This window comes from Pygoscelis adeliae, unplaced genomic scaffold (genome assembly GCF_000699105.1).
Source record: "Pygoscelis adeliae isolate BGI_AS28 unplaced genomic scaffold, ASM69910v1 Scaffold218, whole genome shotgun sequence".
Lineage (NCBI taxonomy): Eukaryota > Metazoa > Chordata > Aves > Sphenisciformes > Spheniscidae > Pygoscelis > Pygoscelis adeliae.
In genome coordinates this window covers 5,753,917-5,764,962 of record NW_008825433.1, presented here as the reverse complement: position 1 = coordinate 5,764,962, position 11,046 = coordinate 5,753,917, and the positions used below count along the sequence as shown (strand labels likewise).

Sequence of the window (11,046 nt, the reverse complement as noted above, 5' to 3'; positions counted from 1 at the left end):
CTGCTGCACACATCCCAGTGCGTTTTAAAACTGTTTAACACGAGATTTGTTTTTACTCTGGAAAAGTAAATGACAAGTCACTTCAAACTTCTTGAAAGTTTGGGTTTGTTTCTTTTTTTTTCAAATCTCCCTCTTTAATCATCTCCGCAAGAAAAGCCAATTACAACTCTTACCAGCTTTCTTTCCCCCCACACACAAAAGCACTTGTTGGTTTCCCCTTCCCCACTCCTGCAGCAAAGCGTCAAGGTGGAAAGATTTGAAAGTAGGAACACAAACACTGACAAATCCTCAAAGTTTCTTTACACTTTTATTTTGCCTCCATGTTTTCCCAGCTGCTCTGCTTAGAAGACAATAAAAAAACGGCCTGCAAAAAACATTACAAATTAAGAGACTGGAAAACTGCAGCCCAGGGAGGAGGATGTGACTTTAGTTTGACTTACCAATTTTATCCAGCTGTATATTTTCCTACTTGCTTTTTACAGCAGCTGAGCTCAGTGCTCAGGAACGTCCACCCCGTGTCAGGGAGCCAGGCAGAGCGCTGATCCCCACGCTGATGCTGCTGGAAACAGCAAAATACCCACCCAGCTACAGGCATAAATATTTTCGCTCTAAAATGAGCCGGTACCTTCTAACAGATGAAGTATCACAAACCCCCCAAGGGATTTCCCCACAGCTCCGGCGCTGCAGCCTTCGGGAGGCAGGGCCGGCCCCTGCTACTGTGCTGCACTTTCTTAAAGGGACAAGCTCCGGCCTGGCAGGAGCGCCCGCGAACCGGGAGCTACCGGGGCTGCCCGGGGTGGCGCCTGGAGCCGGAGCGGCGGGAGGGGTGGGCTCGCCGCCTCCAACCCAGGCGATAACCATCGCAATACGAGCCGGTTTCCTACGTGCCTTGGGAACAAGAGCAACGCTCTTCTACACAGCTTTTCATTCAAGGCTTTCAGGTGTTGCGTTTTTTTATTTTTGCTTCCTTCACACCCTCCGCGGCGTAGGCGGGAATTATTACACGGCGAAGGGGGAGGCAACAGCGGCGGAGGCCCGCGTTTCTCCGGACCGTGGGCGCAGGGTCCCGTCTGCGGCAGGGAGCCCGGTGGGGTGCAAGTGCGCCCACCCCAGCCCCGTGCTCTGTGCTGTACACTGCGGCACACCATCCCCAGCCCGCGGCCTGCGGCAGCGTTAGGATTAGGGATATCCCCTGGCAACTCGGATCGTTTTGACCTTAAGAGATTTTATTCCCTGTAAGGGAGGGGATATGACTTAACTAAATAAAAAGCCCTCGTTTCCCAGTTTTTCCTCTTCAGTCATTCTCCAGATAGCTTTAATCCCGTGTAAACCACTGTTTCTAGCATGTTTTCTGTTTTCTGACTTCACTTTCAACTATATCTGATATTAATAGCTAGATTAATATGGGGGAGTTGTCTGCCTCGCGTGTGTTGCTGTCTGCAGTGGAAGCAACCGCATTCTCTGTTAAACAGTAACGCTGAAATTCGGAGACAGGAACACCATCTGCAAAATCTCTCTCTCTCTTTTTTTTAACTCATGGAAATATATGGTTTGCTCTCTGTACATGTAAGTCATTTGTTTTCATTACAATAACTGAACTCTCATGATGACAACACCAATCAACACATATCACAAGACAAAGTCATGTATATACAAATATGTATATATTTAATGGCACAACCAGAGAAAGCAAGTTACAGGGGAAAAATATCACCTTCAAACTGGCAGGCCAAACCAAACAAGATGAGACCAAGTCACCACTGTCCTGTCCTCTCTGCCTTCACATACACCAAGGCACAATAAGCACAGAATGGGTACAAACTGCTAGCAAGCCAACATGATGTCTTTCTGTTTCTTTGGTCCTATGGTAAAAGGACATGGGTACAAACCAAAAGGTAATTCCAGCCCTTTTAATGCTAATGGTCCTTCACAAACAGGCTCAGTCGGTATCCGCTAACTACCGGCATGTATACCTTCTACCCTGTAAGCAAAGTAGCCATTTAGCCACATTACTAAATTATAATCTTCAGCATTATTAGCCTTGTATTAAACCACAGGGACCCATCAGTGTCCCTCTAGCATGAGCTGTACTATGCGCCTGCCTGTCTCAGCATAAAGCCTGGGAAAGTTTTATATGATTTACACATGCAAACTACATGTGATGCATGGTAGAAGAGATAATTCCATCAGTCCTCCCCGCTGTTCACATGTTTCCATTGGTCTGTTAATCCTCACTTTCCGCTCACACCTCTGCTTTTTTCATCTTATCCTCAAAGTCCCTGCCCCTTTACTCCCTGTTTCCCCCTTCTGCGTGCCAGGTACTTCTGCAGCTGATATCCACCTTGCGAGCTCCACCTAGCTGTCTTGGTCCCCCCTGCTCCCCTCTATTCTCCCAGTTTCTCATTGGAAGAGGAAAGAAGAGCTGAAAGGAGAGGTGGTAACGATTAACTGATTCCTTCTCTTGCTTCCCTCTCCTTCCTCCAGCCAAGGTTCTGGAACCAGAGACCTGTATCCAGCCCTAGAAACTAACCTGCAGCAGCAGGCCAAGGGACAAGGGTTAGGTAGGCTTGCATTACCAACACTATCTCCCTTCTCACCTTAGCACACTGTGCCATTTATTATGATACAGTGTAACCAAAATAAATGGCCCTTGTCTGTTCATTAGTTAAAAGTTAACAAAACACTCATCTTCAGGACAAAGCTGGTCATCCATTTGATGCCTCTGCTAAGGTTATTCTGATATATTCAAAACAAGCAGAGTCTGTCTGCAAGACAACAGGGTAAGGTGCTGCAGTGGAAGGGGATTTGAATGGCAAAGACACCAATGATGGAGAGAAACCAGGGCTTGGGGGGAGCTAAAGTAATGCTCCATTGCTCTGCACACACAAAACAAGAACATGCAAAACACAAGAAAGTGCCCAGCAGGAAACAGCTTGTGCCGCGGGACCAGAATGATCTAACCACCATAAATGTTAAGATAAAAAAAGAATATCTGCTATTCCTTACATATGTTGCTTCTTACACTCCTCATAATCCCATGTGAAAGCTGCCCCCCCTCTCACCGCAGCATCTGGATGTTCCATTGACAGAGTATTGTCTAATGGTTACAGCACAACTCCTGGTTTCTATTACTGGCTGTAGGAGAAATGTGTGATATATTAAATAAAATAAAGGACATAGAATTCAAATTCTGCTGCATGCTTCGATATTTAGTCAGCAGTAAATGAATCTAGATAAATCACTGATTCTTTCTGTGACTCTGTTTTCTCAATAACAAAAAAGTACATTAAACTCTGGTGTTATATAATTCAATACTTGTATTAGTAACAGCCTGGGATGAAAGACGCCAGAGAAGCCAGCTTTTTATTATTAAATACTGAACTGCAGATACCTCAGTGAAAACTAAAAAGTGTTGCAGTTTGTAAAAAATATTTGATTTTGCAGAGCAATGCCCTCGCACAAGAGGCGACACTTAATAGGAGCTATTTTGGTGTCTTAGCTTATAGGGGACAGCAAAACCAGAAGTCATCCCAAAGTTACCAAGAAAGAAAAAAGGTATGTTTCTCTTTCTGAACAGTGTATCACGTAAGGTCTACATCCCAAGACAGCACAAACACATTTACAAAGTCAGCTCCTTCTGAATTTAGGAATAAGACCATTAAAGCAATCACCTGCCTAGTTCTATAAGCATTTTTAGTCTCTGATGACCAAGGTCAAAACCAAAAAGCTATAGTATTATCTATGTATAAGGGCCCTTAACAGTAACAAGTAAAAAGACAAGGGGAAAGGGACATACAAAAACAAATAGATTATTTGCTGCTCAAAAACAGATTCCTTATAGAAGGCAGAAGCAAAAGCTTCTGTGAGATGTTGCTCCACCTCTGGAGATATAAACTGTTTGTTAGATCCCATGTCAAAACAAAAGGACATGGGTTGATTAATCTAACAACAAAAGTGCCCATTGTGAGAGGAGACCCAGTGCCCGGCTGCCTGCTCCATCTGACAATGAGATTAAACACCATCGCTCTGTGAGCTCGGCTGCATGCCTTGCCTGACACCACCACCCAGTGCAACTATAGGGTCAAAGACTTCTGCTCAGTCACCACAGGCTACAGAACTAGCAAGTCTTTCATACCTGCCCTATAGAGATTGTTTCTGCATGTCTCCCAGTCTCCGAAATACCACACAATGTTTTGAGCATCTCGAGTGTGACATGCAGAGCAGTATTACTACTATACACTGACATTGGATGTAGCATGGTGATGGAACCATCACAATCCTTACTTATCAAAGAGCCACAAGAAATTCTGCCCCCCGTTGCTGCGGGGCTGAAATGAGGCATATATAGTCAATACAATACAGACATGCATGTATGTTCTTTTAGTTAATGTAATTCTTCTAAAATTCTTCTAAAATTATTTTTGTCTTTGTGCTCAAACCACACCATCGGATCTAAGGGCTGGATTTCACTCCCACTGACTTCCTGATGAATAAGGATGGAACTATGCCCCAATTCAGGGATATATAAATTTCAGATTAAAGCTTTTCAATCCTAACCCACATCTTTAATGTGTTAATACAGCAGTTTGAGAACTTGCTTTGAACTTTAAAAAAGCAGGGATCTGGACAATGCTCATCTGAAATAATGTTCATTATTAATCACAAATTAAAACTATTAATGCCACAAGATTGTTTTCCACTTGATGAATCATAATGCGTGTACATACCTATGTGTGCATGTATGCATTTACACATGTTCATGCATGCAGATGTTTGAGTGAAACTGCAACAGAACTTACTGCTATTAAGGTTAGCTTGCACCTGTGTTGGTGTACTTCTTTTTCTGCAGCATTCCTGACACCATGGAAAAATATGTTTTAGTTAGCTGCCACTACAAACCCAGCACAAACATTTATTCTTGGTGGGTGTATCTTCTCAGTTGAAAAAAAAAATTGGTTAAAAGTAAATAAATTGGTTCCTAGAACATAAGCCTTATCAGATCTGTAAGAGTTGTGCGGTCAATGGAAGTTATGGCCTCCAACATGAAGATAATGTTCCTTGACAATATCTTAAATCAATGTACTAGCTATCAAACTACTTCTACCAATCGTTCTTAAATAAAAAGATGTGATTTCCATATTAAAAAATGGCCCATACCACAGAATTTAGATGAACTACAACTACATTCAAATCTGTATCCATCATAATAAGATGTAAGATGTTGGTTTGGACCTTTCTGGAGATGGCACATTTCAATTTCACCCTTTTCCCTGTGTTTTTCCTGTTCACAGCTCCTTCTCTTTCATGGGCTTTTCAAGCCCATTATAACTCTCTCTCCTGTATTGGTTAAGATACAGTGAGTGGTCTGCACAAGTTGTTCGCCTTCAAGGGAACATGCAAGCCTGAAAGAAAAGCCATCAGTATTTGCTGCAACTCAGATAACAGAGATGGAAAGAGGAAAAAGGCTTGTGCTCTTCAGAAAGGAGAAAAGGTTTCTAATCTGTTAGGCAGCAGAAGTCAGATCACTGCAACTGAAGGAAAAAAAGAAAAAAAAATGTGGAAAATTTACAAGAATTGTCTCATTTCTCCCTTTAGTTTTAGCTTGGTATTTCTCAAACATTTTGAAAGTGCAACTCTGTTTTCAGATAACAGCCCAACTCAAACTCAGATCCCTGAAGGCAAGGGAGACAGAATCAGCCAGAATTAGATTAAATTTCCTGCCACCAAAACATTGATCATCTGCCAGCAATTAAAGGTAGTTAGCAGTCCCTGACTATTGTAAACAGTTGTAGCCAGCAACTTCACCCTGACTTCATTTGCCTGCCTTGAAGAAACTTGGGTTGTGTTCACACCTAACACCTTATGACCCTATTGAATCTATTCATGATACTTTCTCAGGGATAACAGATCAGAGTATTAGAAAAAAACAATTCAGCTGAACTTCAGATCCTTTCAGTTTCTTTCTGCTTTTCAGTTAGCAAAATAGAGGGCACTGATTTGTAAAATAGAGTGTTCTTCTGCTTTCCCCACCATTTTTGAACGCTTCCTCCTGTTTGGTATATACCTTCTCATCTTCCAGAGAAATAATTTTTGTTTTAAAAATCTATATTCTAGCAAATGGTCACCTTACAGAAAGGTGCAGTATGCAGACAGGTGATCCGTCATCACAAACGTTAGCAACCACATGTGGTTGGCTAGATCTACTAAATATCTGAACTAAGGAGGGCTGGAATGAGCTTGTCCCTAGGCAGCTGTTCCGATAAAAGTCTGTATTCCTCAACATTTTTCATCTGAAGGATTTTTTTGCCTTTTTGAAAAAAATCCAAAGACCACCTTGGACTGCACTGCAACATAGGCTTTCACTAATAATAATTTTAAAATTAGTTTGGGGTCTGAAGGGTCTGGGGTTTACTTCCTTTTATTCCCCTGATTTACGTGCATGGATTTGTTTAGCTGCATGGCGGGGAGGGGCACATGGGCTTTTTTAAGGTTTGGAAGTGTTTAGGGAATGGCTGATGTTGTATTGACCATCATTTAATTAGCAATAATCTAGATCAACACGTCTTGTTCCAGCCAAGAATAGGGCATTAATACAGTCAGAAATAAAGTCAGTCTCTAGCTATGAACACACAGACCTCAGTGACTTCCAGGAAAATCAAAGCAATGTTAATACAAAGAAACAGGAAGAAGGAAAGGAAAAGGGAAAGGGAAAGGGAAAGGGAAAGGGAAAGGGAAAGGGAAAGGCTATTTCCACTTCTTATTCTGATACAGGGCCTAGGCCAGATCTTTTACTCTGGTTGACTTCTGGTTAGCACAAAACCAGAGTGATGAAGTAATGGCAGTATTTAAACTGCCCTTGCAACTCCATGGTCTATAAGCTGATCAAGGTATGTTAAGACTCTGATGCCAACTTAGAACAGCCTTGGGGTTTTGTAAATTATACTTGGCTACTCATGGATCCTGAAACAGCTGCTTAGCAGGCAGGGAACTCCAGCTAAATATCCTCTTCTTTACAGTACTGATGACAGAGCTATCACACTGCTCCTATTCTAACTAGGAAACTGACTTCCTTCAAAAGTGACTTCAAGGTTGCCAGTTCTGCATACTTCTGAGTGCTTTGTAGCATCTCAGTGGAAAAAAGTAGCTGGAGCAATAAGTCCTGGCTCCATCTGTGGTGCTGGGCAGGGGACAACGTTTGCTTACTGTGTATTCTTTGCAGAAGAGCTAGAAGGATTAGTTACGGTTGGTGTGGCTTGCTAAACTCTGATTATTCATGTCCTATGAAGTTTACATGCAAACTAATTAGCAGCACTGATCCCTTAGTAAGAAGCTGAAATCAATTAGGAAGGCAGCTGTCCTTATTATAGCAATTAATTGCAAATGACATTTGGTCTCGGTACTTGATGGCCAAGCTCTTTATTCTGGCTTTTGGGGCTTTGATGTTTTGCTGTGGGTTTTGGTTTTTTTTCCCCCTCCATTACACCGCTGTTAACCCACCCTGATTTTTCCTGGACATAATTTCCATCACACAGAATCTGTCCTATTTTGTGACACACACTTTCCTGGAGAATACTTGGCTTTCTTTACAGGAATTCCTGTATGCTTAAGAGTCCTGGAAATGGGACAAAGTTCCTACGGAAAGGTGACTCCTTACTTCTAGGCAAAGGATGCTGAATTGCTCTCTTGGAAATCTGCTTGACTGTGAGGGTGAGGACAGGGGAAAAGAAAGGTGTAAGCCATCTTTGTTGTACTTGGCAAGATGGTTCAGTTCACTGGGAATGCAGAGCACCCATGCTTCAGTGGGGTGCTAAGTAGTACATGTGTGATTACCAGAAAGATTGAGTTGCTCTGGAGACAAAAAAAATACATTGCTCTCTCTGTGAAGCAGTTGACCGGGATATGAAGAGCGGCACACCCAGATTCTGCAAGGTTTAATTCCATCGTGGTAGTCTGAGCCAGAAGGAGACTTGGTGTATGCCAAGAGAGCAGCACATATTTAACTAGGTAGTGGCCCTGATTCTATGCAAGATGTTCATGCACAGAGACTGGGCTCCTAAGATCCTTGTTTGCTCCTGAACTACTGCACATGCCAGAGAAGAAACTGTTCACCTTGAGGGGTCTAGCTAATCAAGAATGAATTAGTCAGTTTTCCAGAAGACTTCAAAGATGTAAAATGGTAATGTTTTAAAATTATGGGGAGTAAATGTGTTCCTCTTGAATACATATTCATACACAGCTAGAGAACTGGAGCTGTGAGCAAAACATCATACTATGTTTCACGTAACAGAATCTGAAGTTTAGCATTTGTATTTTTGTATCTGTGAGGTTCTAACAGCTGTGGGAACTATTTAGAAAACTGACAGAGGGGCAAGATCATGCCTATGGAGACAACTACAGGGAACTTACGGCTCAATTCAGCAGAAGTATGACTGAGCTTGAGCCCTGACAACTGATTCACCACTGCCCTGCTGCTTGGTGTACTCATTTACATCAGTGTGAAGCATGAATCATCTTAACTCAGCTGCACTTTACACTCACATTGCACTCATGTAAATACTGCTGCAGAGCGCGCGGCAGTAGGGAACTGGGTCAGATGACTTCACAGCATTTCGGATCCTGTAAAGTGGGAATACCGTGTGAAGAAAAGGTTTCACACTATTTTGTCTCTGTAAGTGATTGCGGCAAGCGCTACGAGAGAAACAGAAAGGACACTGAAGGTGTAATTAGGCTTCATGCACAAATTCAATGCACAAAGTCTTCTTAATAGGCTAAAGCCCTGAAGGATTCTAAATTGCACCAAGGAGGAAGATGCTGACACTAAGTTTTCTTCTAATTGGTGGCCATTCTGGAAGAATAAAGGAGAGAATAAAGAAAGAAAGAGCAAAAATAGAGCATAAAATCAAGAACGTTACCAAACTATCATTTCCAATAAGTGTATTTACTAACTTACAAGAAATGCCTCCAGTTTAGACTATAATTATAGTCAAAACCAAGTCAATATGCTGGCCCTCAGACTGAGTAACAGCGTGACTAACACTTGTAGCACAGCCTGGATACAAGTTCTGTTCTGTTGAAACGGTGATGGGGTAAAGAGAACAGATGGGGTAGGAGGTTACAATTTTTATGCCATTAGGATATATGTTGCTTCTAAACATACCTGGTTTGTCTGTAATTGGGGATAGTGAGGCCCTGTTTGCTGTAACCTTGCTCTAAAGTTGAAAACCACCTTGCAATAGGTGGAAGATTCCTCTTACCTAGTGAATGCAGGTAACGTAACATAACACAAGTTTACGAGAACAAAAGTGATACCTAAAATCCTGTTCCCTGGTATTCCATTCCTCTCTCATTCCCCACATGCAAATCCAAACTAACCTGGATGATCTGTGTAGTTTCTGGTTTGCTCTTCTCTCTCTCTGTGTAGGTCTGTGTTCTGTTCAGGTCCTCACCGTGCAGGAAGAGCCCACCTTCAGATGAGTTAGTACAGCTATTTTGACTGTAGAGATGGTATTCTGGAGAAACAATTGCAAATAAATAGTTCCTTTTAGCTTTCTATCAATATAAAAGGCATCTCCAATGTTCTGTCACTTTCAAAAGAAATTGAAAAGAAATATGTACAGAGGTTCCTGTATGGTCTCTGTTAACTTCAGTACAGGGCTGGTCTTCCAGTGTTTTGATTAAATTACTTTTTCTTAAACCAGAATGATTTGAAGCACATGCGTGACACTAAGCAAGAGAAGATGCAGGTAGTAGATACTATTTGGGCATGTAAAGGCAAGAAAACACTTAAAAGCTTCTTTGCTGAAGAACTCAACAGTGCTCTTAATACACTCTAGAACCAAATCCAATATGACTGTCTCACATGTACCATTATATCTTCAACACTGATTGCATCTGCATTGTAGACCAATTGTTGATTGGTTGCTCTACACCTTAACTTTGAGTATAGGGTTCATAAGTGATCACTGATAGAGAAAAAGAAACAAATTTCTTCGCACAGAGTGTGATTAACATATACAAAGATGATTTTCAGCTGATACAGAACTATTGGCTTTGGCTTCTTTGTATCAGCTGCTCTAGACAGATGACTTCCAGGATTTAGGAGGAAATTTGTTATGAATTATTTACTTTTATAATTCAGCTAATTTTCTTGTTGTTGGGATTTTTTCATTATTTTTTATTAAAGCCAAATGATTGTGCTCCAGGACATTCCACGAATGCTGCTGTACTGTTGTTTTAGGAAATACCATTAAAGCAACCTTTTCCTTGTTTGCTTCCCATGGCATTTAACTAAGCTGTTTTAAGAGAAACGTCATTCAAATTGTCAATTCCTCCATGGGTGCCTTAAGATTACTCATAGAAACTGTAGTCTTTTGGGGATAACAGAAACACAGGGCCTTGTTTTCCCTTCATTAACCCCATTTTCCACTGAAGTAACAATATCAACCTTAACACAGGTCTATCAATACTGGGCAAATTCAGGCCTCTTGTTTTTTTTTTCCCTTCTCTGTACGGATTTGATACTAGTGAAAGATACCACATTAGAAACATTAGAGAGTGAAGTCCTCTACCCAACCTCAAATTATATATAGCACAGGAAGCAACTCTACCACTTCCCCCAAAACCTTTCACCACAATTCCTGATTTTTGTCCTGGCATAACTTATTTTAAGAGGATGTGGGACAGCACATCCCAAATAGTACTTGGCCCAAAATAGTAAGTGCCAGCTGTGATCAGAGTTCTTGAGCTGTTTTGACTCAGTCATGAGGAAAAAACAGATCAAGGTATCCACACAGCACAGAACAGTTGAGGTGGGAAGAGACCTCTGGCAATCACTTGCTCCAAACCCACTGCTCAAAGGAGGGTCAACTAGAGAAGGTTGCCTGGGGCCCCATCCGGTCAGGTTTTGAGTATCTCTATGCAAGGAGCTTCCACTGCTACTGTGAGCAACCTGTTCCAGTATTTGATCACTACAAAAAGTTTCTTCTCATGTTTAAATGAAATTTCTTGTATTTCAGTTTGTGCCCATAAATGCTCATCCTGCCACTG

General features: G+C 41.7%; 1 protein-coding gene across 1 annotated transcript in view; it reads right to left on the bottom strand.

The window, feature by feature from the left end:
- DAAM2 (dishevelled associated activator of morphogenesis 2) overlaps positions 1–9,503 on the bottom strand; it is a 185,608-nt gene extending 176,105 nt beyond the window's left edge. The window contains exon 1 of the mRNA XM_009331081.1: positions 9,373–9,503. The gene's annotated coding sequence lies outside the window, so the exon portion shown is untranslated. The remainder of the gene's footprint in view (positions 1–9,372) is intronic.
- Between the last annotated feature and the right edge of the window lie 1,543 nt (positions 9,504–11,046).